General features: G+C 44.5%; 1 long non-coding RNA gene across 1 annotated transcript; it reads left to right on the forward strand.

The window, feature by feature from the left end:
• Nucleotides 1–1,146: 1,146 nt before the first annotated feature.
• On the forward strand, nucleotides 1,147–17,203 carry LOC142796279 (uncharacterized). Its single transcript, XR_012893700.1, has 2 exons — nucleotides 1,147–2,375; nucleotides 16,940–17,203. It is a non-coding gene; the product is annotated as an uncharacterized LOC142796279 (long non-coding RNA).
• The last annotated feature ends 234 nt before the right edge of the window (nucleotides 17,204–17,437 follow it).

Genomic DNA, 17,437 nt, shown 5'->3' on the forward strand with positions numbered 1-17,437 from the left:
ATGGCATTTTAGGTGTGAAGCTTCTCAAGGTGTCGGTCGTGCGTCCCTGGTGTCTGTAGTAGTAGTAGCAGGTAGCCGCATATTGTTTAGTCGTTGAAATGTTCGCTGGATGGCGGTACTAGTATATGATGAACATGTGATGAAAAGATGTGAGATGATGGTACTCGAAGTGCTCACTAGATTGATGGAAGCATGGCAAAACAGAAGCAAGAACGAACAAATGAACGGAAGCACGGACGGGCTGACGAACGCTTCGCTCCACTCATCATCATTAACTCAGTGGATATGCTGTGAAGTTTTGCTCGCTTCTTCCTTTTTTAGACTGGGCGCTTGAGACGAGTCACGTTTGCTTTTTGTTTTTGCGGCGGCAGTACACTCTAAGCCGAAATTAGGCAAAGTTAGACTAACTGCAGTCGTTAAACTAACGGACGAACGGTTCATCCAACAGGGACTAAATGCGTGACAGTCCGAGTTTTTCGCAAACGCCCGGCAATGAAGGGACCAACGGGGAGGCCAACGGCGCCGCGATCGCCTCCCGTCAATGCTGCACTGCAATGCTCAGCGTGGTCAGCGACCATAAAAACAAGTTATATCGGCGTACGCCCCTGTAAAAGCGAAGCACGATGAAACAAATAGAAGATGTTATGAGAGGCAAGTTGTACAACACTCAGTCGGTGCGCACAGCAAGCACTCTCGCGTTTCCACCATGCCGGCACGGGCGTGCTCAAACCAAGTGAATGTTGCTGCTGAACACAAGCAATGCGGATAACTCGCTTCAATATGCTGAATTAGTTTGAACTACGAAGAACACTGACAACGCTAATAAAAGTAAGCTGTTCGTCAGTGGTCGTGTACCCGCGCAGTGACCACAACTTGAAAGCGATATATAGAAAAAGTAGACTTCTTACGTCATCGGTATCAAGCTGGCTGCCGCTGTGAGTGCAATGCCGACACACGCGAAGGCAACGTCGCATACGATTTCTTCTACAGAAAATATAGTCTCCTGCATCATCAAAGCTCAGATAAACTCATGTCTTTTTCTCCATGGGACAATCGTTATCAAACATCCAGCGTGTAGGCAATCGCGGATACAACTAGTTGTGCGGCCGGCGGTACATCGTGATCGACTTACCAGCACGATGAAAGAACCGTGCCTGTGAACGGTCTCGTCACTGTAAGTATACAGATATCTACATCACTCTGTAAGACACCGCAAACATGGGACACTTACCTATGGTTCATTAGTGTCTATAAAATAACGACGACCGACCAAACTTCCACGTGAGCCGCATGTTGCGATCGCCAGTGGTCATTTAGCCGTACTCGTCGTAAGCCTAGCGACGCCGTCGGCAAGCCGACACGGTATGACATCAGCGGGGCGCCTGGATGCTTCGCCGGCTTTCCCGCATAAGCGCCGCTTCTATTTTTGTGTTTGTAGACTCGTGCACCAGCACTGCGAACGCTGGTTCGGCCGATATGATAGAATGCCACCTGATAATTCGTATTCTCTGGCTGGAGGGATGTTGAAGATTAGATGGATTCATGTTAAAAGATCGGTGCGCTTCGGTGCTACAATTAGCCCCTTTTAAATTTTTAAGTTACGGTGTCAATGTTTCTTGTTTTTTTAAGCCGAATAAAAGTTGCCCACTGGCACTACATGAAAGGTCAAAATACCATGCTATATATATCCGATAGTTCGTTCTCTGTAGTGTAGCATGGGCGGTCAGTGTTTGCGGAGTTTTACTTTGAAATAATAGTGCGTAGGTATTTATATAATTGTGTGTAGCATGACCAATGTACTGTGTTCTTCAGTGCTGATTAAATTGGAATAAACATAAAATATACTCCACAAATATACTCCATAGTTTGGCAGCAGTTTTCGTGGCAGACTTTGCAACGCGCATGACAAACATCTCCTGTTTTCGCAGGGATCACCCCCTATACTACATTTGTGCACGCGCTGTCCGGCGACGTTGCAGCTACAGCAGGGGCTATCGCCTGCATCACCGATCATCTTCGACGTCACCGCCTCCTCTCCTACCCATTGGTGTCGACTACATAAGACGAAGATTCCCGCGGTGCCCTTCATTTTGGCAGCAGTGGTCGTGGCAGCATTTGCAACGCGCCTGACAAACATCTCCTGTTTTCACAGGATCGCCCCCTATACTACATTTCTGCACGCGCTGCCCGGCGACGTTGCAGCTACAGCACGGGCTATCGCCTGCATCGCCGATCATCTTCGACGTCATCGCCTCCTCTCCTACCCATCGGTGTCGGCTACATAAGACTAAGATTCCGGCGGCGCCCTTCCTTTTGGCAGCAGTGGTCGTGGCAGCATTTGCAACGCGCCTGACAAACATCTCCTGTTTTCGCAGGTTTGTTTCATTTGTATTCTCGTGTCGTAGGTTTACATTGTTTTATTGCTGCCGCGCCTTTTGCTGCCCCTTTGAGTGTACTGTTTCACGATGCTAGCTCACACAAGTCTTACCTAGAATGTAGAGGCATTGCGCGAAGAAGTTGATGAGCTGCGTAATAGCCTCTCCCTCTTCAATGATTGCTTTGAAATTATGCAACAAAAACAGGAATCTCTTCAGAAAGAAAACAAGTTCCTTCAACAAAAAAATTAGTTACTGAGCCAACGAGTTGCTGACCTAGAGAAATATTTCCGCCAGAATAATATTGAAATTAAAGGTGTGCCTACTAAAAAGGGTGAGGATTGTATTGCAATTATTAAGTGCATCGGTGAAAGTGTTCGTTTATCAATGTCCGCGGACATTGATGTTGTTCACCGGGTGCCAACTAAAAACGGACCGAATGAAAAAAAAAACATAATTGCCAGGTTTCACTCACGTGTGAAAAAAGCAGAGTTCGCAAACAAGGTAAAGAAAGCTCGTGTTACTACAGGCGCCATCGCTTTCACTGCCTGTCAGGAAAGACCAGTGTTGGTCAATTACCATCTGACCGCTCAAAATACACGCCTGTTTGCTCAAGCACTATCGCAAAGAAAGAAAAAAAGTGGCATTTCTTGTGGGTTGATAATTGCCAGATCAAGGCCAGAAAGGAGCCTGACAGTAGTGTTTTCCGCATTTCCAAGCTCAGTGATCTGTCTGTATTTCCGTAACTTAGGCAAATAGTGCATATCTGATTCATGGCTCTCTACCCTTTTCAACAGGCAAAGGAACTATTACACCGTTTCGCGAAGCCGCATCTATCACTTTTTCATCTCAACATGCGTAGTTTACCGAAACATTTTTCACGATCTTATCAACTTCATGACGCTCATTGATCATAGTTCTGTCATCTGTCTTTCCGAAACTTGGTTGTTATCATCAGATGACGTACTGTTTGTACCGCCAGGTTACCCTCAGAGTTCGCTCACCGCGCTAACAGTCGGCATGGTGGCTCTGCCATTTTTGTACGCAATACCATGACCTACATTCCTCGCTATGACTTAGCCCTTACCACTGAAAACTGTGAATCTGTATGGCTAGAATTTGATGGCTCTTGTTTTAATGGTACAAAAATAGTTCTGGGATGCATTTATCGTTCATCATCCTCACCCTACCACGACTTCTGCTCTGCCCTTGATGAAACACTCACTCGAGTTAACAACAAACATAAGAATACAATCATCATGGGCGACATCAATATAAATATTGCTGATATTTCTGACTCCTCGTGCTCGGAATATATAAAATGCTTTCGAGGAAATGGGCTTGAGTGTTCAATTACCACTTCCACACGTAGTGTTCCTGGTGGTTCCAGCACTCTTATTGACCACATTCTAACGAATATTACTAAAGATCTTTCTGCCGGTGTTGCCGACTTTCCGTTTACTGACCACTTTCCTGTATTTCTTTTGGCGAATAGTCACGTGAACCATAAACTGCAGACTGTAACTAAAGATGTATTTTCAACTGACAAATTCTATAACATCATTTCACGGACTGATTGGAGAGGTGTCCTAAACGATAGCTCTGCTATTCCCAGCCTTCCGTAAACTTTGTGATAAGATCACTGATGCAATGAATAAATGTTCCAGTAAGTAATCACTTGTCAAAAGATATTCTGTTGCCAGACAACCTTGGATGACCAATGGTCTACTGCGCAGCTTTGAAAAAAAGAATAATTTGCGTAAAAAAGTAAAAATGCAACCATTTACCTTTTCACTTTGGCAACGGTTTAAAAAGTACTCCAATACGCTTTGCATGTTATTAAGGGATACAAAGCGCAGATAATACCAAAATCGTATCCTTAACAATAGTAATGACAGCCACAAAAATGGGCAATTAAGGAATTTTTAAATCGGCAAGCGTCCGAGCCGGGAATTTCAAAAGTTGTTGGTACACGAGTGCTCACAAATGCCTCCAACATTGCCAATGCCTTTAATCTACATTTTTCTAAGGCCAATGCGCCTACTACTTCTGTTGTTTCCTCTCTCCCCTGATGCTCGCATTCTTTTTATTTAAGCCCTGCTTCCCCGCATGAAATTACTCAAGTAATTAAGCAACTACATTGCACAGATGCTGGCCCAGATAACATTCATCCGTTTAAAACAAAACTCCTTGCCTCGGAGATTTCCATTCCTCTGGCCAACGTAATTAACTTAATGTTTAAAAATGGTGATTTTCCTGATGCTAAAAAAAAGGCAAAATAGTTCCAGATTTCAAAAAAAAGGGGACCACACGCTAATCAACAACTATCGTCCGATAACAATGCTTCCTTTCTTTAGCAAAGTTATCGAGAAACTGCTGGTTACTCGACTGACAAATTATCTGAACAAGTTTATTTTTCTCACACCTTATCAGTTCGGTTTCAGGCCCAACTTTTCTTCAGAACTCGCACTAATCGAATTCACAGATTACCTTAAACATTCCATCGACATGGGCTTATTCGCCGGGGCCGTATTTGTGGATCTTTCGAAAGCATTTGACACTATTATTCATGCCATCCTTTTCGCAAAATGAGACCCTTATGGTATTTGTGGTCCGACACTAACGCTTATACGTATTTATCTGTTGAACAGATCTCAGCTTGTTCTATTCGGTGATTTTTTTTTCTAACTCTGATACCATAAATCAAGGTGTTCCTCAAAGTTCAATACTAGGACCTCTCTCTTTTTTATTGTACTTCAATGACTTACCAAAATGTCTTAATTCTTCTAGATGTACCCTATATGCCGATGACACCACCATATTTTCCTCTGATAGTAATTTAGATTGCTTACTTAGAGAATTAAATAAAGACGCAGCCAATATCGTACAGTGGTGCCATAATATTCAGCTCTTAATTAACCCGATTAAAACTGCTTTCGTGCTATTTCACTCTCCACGTAAAACTATACCATTCGTGCCGCGCCTAACCATAGACGCGCATGTTATTCTCCCGTCTGACTCAACCACGTTTTCTAGTGTTACCATTGATTCTCACCTAAAGTTTGATAAGCACATTGTCGCTATTTCGTCCAAAATTTCTTTTGGAATTCGAGTTTTGATTAAAACACGCACTTACTTCCCTTTGCACATTTTTCGCTCACTATACTTCGCCTTCATTCATAGTCACCTGACATACTGTTGTTCTTCCTAGAGAAACGCCTATAGGCCTCATCTCTCCAAGATTACTCATTTACAGAGTAAAGCTTTGAGGATTATAACCTTTAGTCACTGGAATGACTCCGCTACGCCTATAGGACTCATCTGTTCAAGATTACTCATTTACAGAGTAAAGCTTTGAAGATTATAACCTTTAGTCACTGGAATGACTCCGCTACGCGTATTCACATTAATCGTGGCATTCTCCCTACCCATCATTCCATATCTCTGAAATCATGTATGGTCGAATTTCGCGCGCGTCAGCATGATATTGAAATAAATATTCCGTCCCGTTATCTTATAAATCCAAATTCGACCAGATTTTTCTTACAACATAGTTTACTCTTGCCGGTGGTGCACTTAAACTATGGTAAACAGACAGCGTTGTTTTCTGGTATTTATCTCTGGAATTCACCCCCTACGTCTAGTAAAATGTGACGCAAGATAGCATCATTTAAAGCACAATTAAAGAAACATCTACTTCAACATTTTTGCTAACATTTCATGCTACCATCTTTCACGTTTTCCTAACTCATATTTGTTTTTCTTTGTTTCACTTTTATTTGTCTTTTTTCATTCTTTTATCAACTGTAGTTTCGCAATTGTGAATTGTTTTACGTCTTGTTAACTTAGAATTCGCGTCAATTTGTCTCAGAGTGTACTATTGTATAGGTTTCTGTACTATTGTTACATTTCATGCTTTTGAATTATCTTTTTTTCATTTTTTTCGCTTTCCGTGTTTCAAATACGCTTTTCTTTTGCTCGACATTTGCCTGCCCTGTATTCCAATCAACACATTATCGCTAGGAGGTCCCCTTGACAGTGTTTACTTCGGGACCTTTTTCTGTAATACTCATGAATTATGTCACTTGTATTTTCATGATGTCACAATAAACTTCAAAACTTTAAACAAGTGGAGTGTCGCCATTTTTTTTGCTATTCGTCGAGACGGTTCAACTGTTAGTCTCACTGAAGCATTCTACTAGGACCAACATTTAAACCAAGTGGAGTAAGTGCTAGGGGCAACAGTTGAACCCTTGCAGTTGCTCCCGTGCAGTAAGTCCAAAATTGGTTAAAAATCTTTGCCAGCGCATTTAGTCCCCTAAAGAACCAATGGCATACCCCACTTTAGTCTTTTTCGGCTTAAAGTGTACTCAACACCGCATGTTTTTCCGTTCATTCAGGCACGCCGCCTCTGCTTTATTCGTTCTCCAAATAGTGCACTGAACGTGCATGTGGTGCCGACCGGTCCCATCGAGAGTTTAAAAGTTCTTATTTTTGGTTCATTTTGATTATATGGTAAAACAAGGCAAGCGAAGTCCTTCTGGGGTCGAAGTGCTGCGTGAACACACGCCCAAAGGAAGTGTGCATTCCTTACAACAATTCTTCTGATAAAATAGAAAGGTGACATACCATTGCTGCTAGTTGTTGCCAGACGTTGGTGGCGAAACCGAAACAATGGAAAACAAAACTGTTCCCACAGAACTCCTCCTCCTGGTTTGGGAACACAGTTTTGTTTTCTCTTGGTTAGGTTTTGCCGCCAACGTCTACCAATCATGTGCGACCCTGGTATGCCAATGGAGGGCGCGGCTAATATGAACATAATCTCGAGTGTAGTACTAGTTCACTATATCTCGAGTTACACCCGGGGACAAGAGAGAACACCAGGCACTCCCGGGGAACGAAACACGCTCGTAGGGCCTCCTACCACTCAGGTATGTATACTTAGTTATAAACAGGTAATCAGTTCAGAGTAGTCCAGAAGACCATTTTCTCCATACAATTGGTGACCCGGAGTTAGAACAGCCAGTGCTTCAACCCAAAAAAAATCCTGTACACCTGATGATGTCCTCGCAGAACAAGAACAGTAGGCACAATGGCGACCACAGATGCTACCCCGATGGAGAAAATCCACGAAGTGCTGCAGTATCCTGCTGTCTCAGTGGTTGCCCTCAAGCTTCCATGCTTCTGGCTAGCAGTCCCTGCTCTTTGGTTCGCGAGTCGCGGCGCAGTTTACGAGAAGACAAATTGGTGTCAGGAAACTAAATTCCACCACGTCATATCAGCGCTAACGCCAACCGAAGCAGCTGGAGTGCGTGACGACATCCTCACCCCTCCGAACGAGCAGCCATACGAAGCGTTAAAACGTGAGCACTCCCGCCGGACCACCCTCTCCGAGCAGAAGCACCAGCAACCACTCATAACAGGGTGAGGCATGAAAGACTGCAAAGCAACGCAGTTTCTCCGTGGCATCTGCCAGCTCCTGGTAGAGCAGGCGTCGAAGATGAATGACTCCCTCCTCCGCTGTTTCTCCAGCGCCTCCCTACATATGTTTGCATGGTTCTTGCGGTGGCTGGTCACTTGTCCCTCAATGACCTCGCAGCTCTCGCTGACAGGGTGCTGGAGTTAGTGACACCACAATCTCCGCTTTGAAGGGCTGCGTAAAAGGGAGTCACGCTTCTCTCGTTATATCGACGAAAAACTCTACTACGGAGTTACACTCGCTAAAAAAAGGGGTTAAACAAATTTTGCCTGCTCTTAAAGCTTTGAAAGTTCATGTAGAAAGACGACGTCGTTCCACTTCACAAAACTGCGCTTTACTCAGCCTTCAGATTCTGGACGAATCTGCTGGTATCATCGCCGCTTTGGGCATGATTTAATCAACTGCGCGTCATCTTGTGCCCATCATGTAAGCGTGCCGGACACGCACTTAGTACCGCTGGTGCGCCAGACACAACGGGAGGCCACACATCATTTCCTACAGATACTATCGAGGAACTCCAACAACCAAGAAATACCAACAAGTCAAAATAGTTCGACTTTCATTTCATCGTAGTCAGCATCAAATTCAGAGAACTTGTCGACAACGCCAAAGAATTTGTCTCGTCTATCGGGACATTTCGACTCGCGTTTGCCGTATCTTGTCAACGAAGTTTCAAAAACCCGCTTTCTGGTGGACACAGGTGCTGAGGTCAGTGTGGTTTCAGCGACGCGTGCAGATCAGAAACGCCAACATATAACCTGCGAGACGTGAGCACCCCGAGAATCGCAACGTTCGGCCAGCGCACCCTACGATGGACCTCGGGCTGCGTTGAACCGTCCCTTAGGTGTTCTTGGTGGCCGACGTGAAGCACGCGATTTTCGGAGCTGACTTTCTTCACAGCTTTGGTCTTCTCATGGGCATAAAAAACTACCGCCTTCGAGATGCTAGAGCACACTTGAGCATTCATTTCATCACGACTTTCATGGTAATGATAACGTCAACACTGCTTCGACTAGAGGTACCAAATTCCAACCCATAATTCACAGACTTATTGAAATACTTTTCTGTCGTTACGCCTCCCGTGAACACAACATGCCCTGTCAAGCACAACGTAACGCATCACATTATGACAACAGGACCACCAGTGCACCCATGTCCTCGGCGCTTTGACCAGAGAAGCTGGACTTCGCTCGACAGGAATTCGAGCATATGCTCGGAACCTATATTCTGTGCCCACCCTTTCTCAACTCTCCACTTAGCCCTGTAGTCTGCTCCAGGGGACTGTCGTCCACGTGGCGACTATTGTTTCCTCAACCAGGCGATGCAACCAGATCGCTATCGGATTCCCAATCTGCATGACTTTGTTGGAACACTGCATGACATCACCGTGACAACACAAGCGCTTATTTAAGCGCTTGTGTTGTGTGTTCTTTGTAATAGTGGCTGAGCTTACTAGCAAGAAAGATAAGTAAACTGCACTTAAATTGTGTATTATGTGCTAGCTTGTTTCTATGAATGACTTTGAGACCGCTTCAGTCCCTTTAGTGATAGGTATATACGTACAAAAAGAGCAGACATATAATTTCACCAAATATCGATTGTTACGCAATGCTATTGAGTACATGCGATATCGAATACACACACATCAGAAACCAGTATGTGGTAAGTCTTTCAGCTTCTAGAAATTTCTAACGTACCATATTTATATGATGCTTTCTTCGGACAACCATAACTCGGTGACACGTGTGCATTCCTATGCAAGACTAACCAACCTCAACAAACAAAGCGCTTCCTGACGCATGGCCGTAATATTATTATAAACTTTTACCACGTTTAATATATCCACATTCTTTCTGTTTTTCGTTGTATCGTTTGCATAAAGCACTGGTATGTCCGCTTCTTTTTTTATGGCTCCTGCCAATTTGTCTACGCGTTGACGCGAATACCCACAACTAAACGACAAGTTAGACCAACGACATGCCGTAGCTCAGAAGTCACTACAATGAAACACTTCAGTCCGGCAATCCTACGCCTCTGTTGTGCCAGCCTTTAACCGACTAACGCGTACAAAGCGCGCGGGGAAAGAGCCACACTGCGGCACTTGTTTTGTCAATGCGCCGAAAGAGGTAATTTCACTGCCGCCGCTAACTTCTCGGTGCATGCTAGAAAGAAATCAACGACGAGACCATTCTTTGCTGCTACTGCCGTGTGAAAGCAGTTGCCGGCTCACGCCGTGGCTGCCGTCCCTTCTGCAGATCGACTGCTTCGGCATCGCTGTCGCTGAGAGGTGGCACTTGTCAGCGACATATAGTGGAGTTGGGCATGTAATATTACTTAAAAAATAAAGAGCAATGCCCTGCCTGCAGCACCTAAGTATTTCAGGCTATTGAATTGAAACAAACAAGAATTGGACATAATATATGAAAGTATACATTCATAAAAAAAATAAAAATAATATAAACGAGGGGAGCACCAACTAAAGGAGCGGCCTGGCAAAATTGGGGCTTTATCTCGTATTGTTAATTTAGACTATTTGAGGTCTTCATCTTCGCTCACAACTGTTCTTCTTGCCTTCCGTTCATGTTGTTTTTCGTCTTTCTTTCAGCTTTCATAGAGACTTGACGCAATCCCTAGAATGCTGACAGTGTGATGAAGCAGAGTCTTCATCTGTGCTTGATCCGTATGTGAGTATATATATATATATATATATATATATATATATATATATATATATATATATATACATGACGCTATGATGAATGGGAGAGGTGGCCTGGCTCATACGCCATGTTTATTCTATTCTGACTTCTTCCTCCTCGGCTTCAAGCAACTGTCGCTACCATCTTACGTCACATGATTCCCCCTCCCTCCTGAAGAAGTCGTGTCAGACACTTGAAAAACCAACAAAACGCAGATTGTCAAAGCGAAAAATGTCAAAATGCACCGTAGTTCCATTTCAGAAGGGAGCTCCTTAACTCGCACAAAAAATCCACAGCAGAGGGAAACAGTCTGGCCATATCTAAGAGAACTCGGGTGGACGAGGCTGGCTGTTGCGTCCTGGATAGCATAACCACACCTTGGATATCTGCACTGGTGATGACATCGGTTGAGTTCTTGTGAGGAGCGGGTAAGGTTGGGAGTCCCTGTAGCATTTCAGGTTCGAATGTCGAAGGCGTCGAATTGTGTGTCGTGGTGGGAACAGACGGTGTGCTTCCAGTTAGCGAGTGTGATGGTCGTGGCTGACGGAATGGTGTCTTGGTCTTTGCGTTTTACAGATGATGCCTTTTCGTCTCTTTCGTCGTTTTCTGTGGTTTCGCCGCTCTAATCGTAGGAGCAGTCTTGATCTCTTGTGCAAAACGTGTTTGCGGTGCCGATACCTTATGCGTATATGCCTCACGTCTTGAGTTCACTTTAAGAGGCTCACTTTGCGTCGTCTTCCTTGTTGCCGTTTCTGTTGGAGTGTCTTGAATCCCTGGACTAGCTTTTGCTGGCGTTGCTGCGGTTGTACTGGATCGTGCTGAGGTGGGAGCGCTTCTTGAACATCATGCTGGTTTTCTTTACAAATTGATGTAGTGACCAGTCCGCAGCTGGTAGTCTGTGGGCTGTTGTAACACTTTTTAGGCAGTGAAGTTGGTAGGACAGATTTGACTGGAGGAACATTAGAGGCGCCTGCGACAGCATTCGGTACGTAGGCTTCTGGCACCCGGCAACCTGTAAGAGTTGCTTCCGAGCCTCCTGTGTTTGGGCTTTCAGATGGCTGTGCTCTCAATGGCAACACCGCGATAGGCGTGGTTGGGTCAGATTCTAGATGGGAATGACTGTCTTTCTGTGCAACGAATAATGCGAGCTCTTCTGGCGCATGAAACTGAACTGTAAGTCCTGGGCTTGACTAAGTATCCTCCTAGCTTCTCTGCTCTATTCCGATCATAGTGAACGTGTGAGACATGAGGTGCGCGTTGTGAGCAACCGAAGTTCCACGTGATGGAAAGCAGGAACTTGGTCAATGCGTGAAGGCTGCTTTTGACTGTGATGGTCGAGTGCAGCTGCCTGTAGATGGTGGGTTATAAGCGAGTCTTCGTCGTAGTGGTCGTTGTATTCTTTGAACCAAACGATCATTTCTTTTTCGATCTTTTCCCATCACTCGTCGTTTTGAAATATGTAGGCGAGATAAAATTTGAAGGCCTCACTGGAGACGTAGTCGGTAAAGTTGATGATCATGATGACCATGATGCAGCGATAGCATGGAGCTCGAACAGGTTGAACCAGTCCTGCACGGGTCCATCGTCCACTGCTCAGGTGTACTTGGGGATGTCAAGGTCGGCCAATGGTTGTCATGGTGCTGGTCGTTGTTCTTCTAGGCGATGGTTCGGTAGTCGATGTATGGTCAGGGTGTCTTGTGGAGAACTGGTTCGATGATGAGTGACTGATGAAGGGGAAGGCAGGTCTCCATCCTGTTGACTCGTGTGACGCTATGATGAATGGAAGACGTGGCCTGGCTCATACGCCATGTTTATTCTATTCTGACTTCTTCCTCCTCGGCTTCAACCAACCATCGCTACTTTCGCACGCACACGCACGCACACGCACGCACGCGCACGCACGCACGCACGCACACGCACGCACACGCACGCACGCACACACACGTATATGTGTGTATGTGTGTATGTGTATGTGTGTATGTGTATGTGTGTATGTGTATGTGTGTATATATGTATGTGTGTGTATATGTATATGTTTATGTATATGTATATGTATATATATGTATCTTTGATGTACGGTTTTTTCAAAGAGTACTGAACGCTGGGCGAGTTGGTAAATCATCACTACAAAACTGCGCGAAGCCTTCGGCGCGAAGCCTGTTGCGAGGCCTTCGGTGACTTTGCACCAACTAGAGATTGATTATCTCACTGCCAACTTCTAATCTTTCACGTCATAGTTTTTCTTTAGGTATATAAGTGTTTTCTTTCAATAAACTGTCAGTTGCTAGTCTGCGCTTGTGTGTGTGCCTTCTCTGTTTCTTGTCGATTTTTCGCGCAGTTTTGTAGTGACGGTTTTTTCATGGCTGCCAAGGCCCTCAAATTTGATGCTTCTTTTTCAGTGTTATCACATAATATGAAAATGTTTGCCCTCACATTTGACGCTTCATTTTCAGTGTTATCACATAATATGAAAATGTTTGCCCTCACATTTTACGCTTCATTTTCAGTGTTAACATATAATATGAAAATTTAATATTATATGAAAATATATATTATAAAAGATGTAAACAATTGATTATGCCTATTTCAGCAATTTCTAGAGTAATATTTAAATTTTGCTGTATATATTGTTACAGAATATATATTCATAGTTTCTTTTCGTTTCCCTTCTTTTTATCTTTTGCATCATTTCTATTCATCTTTTTATTTTTATTTTTTTAATAATTTTTTTCTTCTTTCTTTCTTTATTACACTTTGATTTTTCTTTTTTTTCTTGTGTAATAAATATGATACATTGCTTTGACATTCCAGAATTGTTGTGGCCATGAACGTTCCGAGATGTTCTTTATTTAGTTTTTACAAAGTTGTTAGTGGCAAACATGCCACTGCCATTTAGTCTTTCAAGCTTCAGTTTTCAGCTGGAAAGTGTAGCCATTGCCTGCGTTGTAGATCTTATCGCATTTACTCAGCAGCGACAAACTGCCCGACCAGGTTTGGGTCACCCGGCAAGCCGAAATGACCGTCTTTGTTTAAGGACTTTCAGCCGTCACCAGAGGCACCGCCAATATCATCAACGGAGGGTGACACTTGTTACCATCGTCTTGCGTAATAGAAACTGTGGGCCTTTAAATGAAGTTTCATCATTCTTAATTGATTTCCTTATGTTTTTGCATTATTTGTTTGCGCAGGTACTTAGTTATTTCACCACACATCAGCAGGCCTTTTTATTCTTTTTTAAACGACCCGACAAGGTGGTCTCGTGGCTAAGGTACTCGGCTGCTCCCCCGTAGGTCGCGAGATGAAATCGCGGTCACGGTGGCGCATTTACGATGGAGGCGATAATGCTTGAGGCTCATGTGCTGAGACTTAGGTGCGCGTTAAAGAACCCAAGAGGGTCAAAATTTCCGGAGCCCTTCACTACGGCATCTCTCATAATCATATGATGGTTTTAGGATGTTGAACCTCAACTAATATTGTGATTCTTCCTTATCTGACAGTAGTTGTTAAGTTCAAGTTAGTAAGTTGGCTTGCAACGTTACGGATAAGCATAGTTTTCACTGGTGTGCTATCGACGTTCTCTCAATTGCTTATGAAATATTGGCTACTTGTATTAACTCATTCATCCTGGTCTACCATTCATTGTGACAGTGTTAGAAACCTCGTTTCGCGATGATTCCGGAGTCGGCATCGGCTTCATGCGTTTTGAGCGAAACATTTAGACAGGTTCGTTAAAGGGACACTAAAGTCAAAACAATTTGCGTCAGAGTGAAAGCTCAATGTATGACAATATATAAAACGACAATATTATCAACAACAGTCACCTATTACCTGAAAATTGAGGTAAGTGCGCAAGGACACATGCGCCGCAGTAGGACATTCTCAAAATGATATCGATGACATCAAACGCACCACCAGTAATCGATCTAGCTGCGCCAAATAACGAACCCTGTGTGCATCAAGAGATGCAATATAATGCTTCTTGATCGTTTCTGTTTAATTCAAGGAAAAAAGAACCACCAGACGTTACTATGGGGAATGGCGCGAGTAGTACGAAAGTTCAATTTTCGTGTAGTTTCACTGGACAGGCGGTGCTATCTAGCGAGGTGCAGTTGAATCAAGAAACGTCTGTGATTTTGGAGCCAATGATGCGAAATCGATCAATGACCGTTGTTGCTGCAGTGGCTTCCGCTGCTTTCGGTTTGCTGCTACTAGCGCAGTAAAGCTGGCAGCGTTGTGCACGGCAACAGTGTCGTGAGTCAGTTCGCTTCTGGAGGCGGGTAATTTTAAGGACGCTAACACAATGTGGACCACTAAAACATGATTTTTTTCCAAAGAGGCCATTTCTTGGCACAAAGGTAAACTTACGAGGTTTCTGGACCGTTATTTCAAGAATCAACGTCGGCCCAATAGTTAGTTGCCTTTCGCGTCCCTTTAAAAATAGCAGCGAATATGCGGTTTGAGTGGGACAGTGGTTTCAAACCTGCCACCTGTCATCCCGTGGCATAGGGGGTTTAGTGCTGGGCCACCTCGCATACAACCTCGAGTGCGCTAACACGCTTCCCTCACACCGGTTCATGACAGTGATAAGCTGTCACAGCAGTTATCGTTTTTGTAGCCGATAGCAAAAAGTGTTCATCCCAAAACCACCACCTTCGTGGCGGCCCTGTCGAGACAGCAGAATAAGGCAAATGCTGCGGTCGTTCGTAGGCAGAACGTATAGGGTGCACCAGAATCATTGCACGCACTGGAGCACGAACGGGTTTGTCACGTGATATTTTTTTTGTATTTCTTGGGCATTTGTAATTAGCAGAAAAACACTGATACCTAACAGATACAAAGTGCGAAACTGTCTAATCGGATGTTTTGCAAACCGATATACAACTTTCTCATTGAAATTTTTTATCTATCTTCGTTTCTTAAAAAGTTAATTAAGTAAACATATCTAATCAAACAATATTTGAGAACACCAAAATAGTGTGACTACCCCCAGGCAATGGTGAGCAACATGAATTTGGTCGCGTCGTAGTTATGTGTTCAGGCATATTTTTAAAATCTGGCTAATGTTACGTGGGGCACCCTGTATACACCATTCACCATTGGCGGTACGCAAGTTCCCAAGTTTCTTTAGCGTGGCCGAGGATTGACTCTGACCCGCGAGGTAGAGACGACACAAAGGGCCTGCAGGTGCACATGGTTCGCCGTGTTTCATCCCACCGAGTGCCTTGATACACAAGCCACTGGGTGTACGCACTCTCGCGTTTTTTTTGCGGCACGCTTTAAGCTTGTTTCACGTGCGAGTGGCCGAGCGGCGGCGGTCGCGGCAAAGAGCGGCGCGAGGACGCGCGTTCGTTTTACATGCGCCGCTGCTACCGCTGCTGTCGAACGATCCCCGCCGCTCTTGTGGGAAGTGTTCTCCGAGGAAGGCGCTGGTTAACCACTGTTTTCAGTGGTATCTAAAAGCCGCGCTCTCCTCCAAGTGTCCTTCCTTTGGCACCCCCGTGCTGCGAGGTTGATCAAGAATAGCCGCTCGACTTTCACGCGTCTTTACACAGATTGAAATAAATGTAACATCAATCTTGCAACACATAAGCAACGTTTGCAGTTGGTTTTTGTTTTGTCCTGGCTTTTTAGCGCATGATTCTTGCAAAAAAAAAGAGCTTGCTTGTATGGTTTTATTAGACAGATGTCCCAGCTAGGTGAATGCTTAAGAACTGCGAGTGTGTTTTGCGCAGCACTATTCATGTTGCTCCGATTCATTGCTCTCGCTTTCAGTGATTTAACTTTGGGACGCAGAACGAGCTTTCTGTGAGCCCAGTATACACACCTCGCAAAATTCGTTCCGATATTTTAGTACCTTTTCGCTCGAGTCAGAATAAAAGTTTATATATAGAACTCCAAGTGGTAAGCTTCGGCCTTATTTGTGGTCTATTTGTGGCATATGCGAAGACAACTTTCATCGGGATTTTCCGAATGGTGTACATTTCTTCTTGTGCTCGGATTTGTATGCTTTCACCCTTATTAGTAAGCCTCTCTGGTGTTTCAATGATTCAGTAAATCACCCCTGGAAGAGCTCCACCAAAGGCAGGTGGCATGGTATACGTGATAGGCTCGTTGTCCCGATTCTTTGGCTGCTGTATATGCACTTGTGCACGGCCGAGGTGACTACACAACAATTCTTGTTTTAGCGGAAATTTGCGTTCATAAATACTGCGGTGATGAGCAGAAAAGCCGAAGTGTCACATCAATTTGCACAACACACACTTGCCGTTGGCACAAAGTGGCATTCAATTGGTAGCCTTCGGCCGTGTAATTTAGGTGCATGCCCCTAGGCATGTTTTTCTGCACTGCTACCTGGAATCAACATCTGTTCTTCGTTATCTACGCAGTGTATGTTGTGCTCGCGACCAAAGATCTACTTTCGCCCAACCAGACACGCATTCCGGCCCTGAGTGTGACGGAGAACAGCTGGCCAGTGTGACAGGACCTGTCAACAGCCTGCAAACTTGAGCGCTAAAAAAGGAAAATGATTCAACGTTGAGGTGGCATGGGTCGTTGATACACAGTTTGCTCTGGGGCAGAGTTTTTGCACTGGGTGCACATTGAGAGGCAAAAAATAAACAAATAAATAAATAAACACAGGTGAAGTAGCACAGGGAAGCAGTTCATGCGACAGCAAGTGGTGTGAGTACAAACACAACGTCTTCCATTGTAAGGCGGATTAGTGAAGAGGCGATGTGACCATAGTCTGCTATAGATCACTGGTAGCAGGCGCCGCGACCCAGGAAACACCTGACCACCTTCTTACGAACAGGTCTTGCGAAGTTTGCGACGGCTGCCGTTTTATCGGGGTCAGGCCTCACACCATCGTGACTGACCACACGTCT

Source organism: Rhipicephalus microplus, chromosome 2 (genome assembly GCF_043290135.1).
Source record: "Rhipicephalus microplus isolate Deutch F79 chromosome 2, USDA_Rmic, whole genome shotgun sequence".
Lineage (NCBI taxonomy): Eukaryota > Metazoa > Arthropoda > Arachnida > Ixodida > Ixodidae > Rhipicephalus > Rhipicephalus microplus.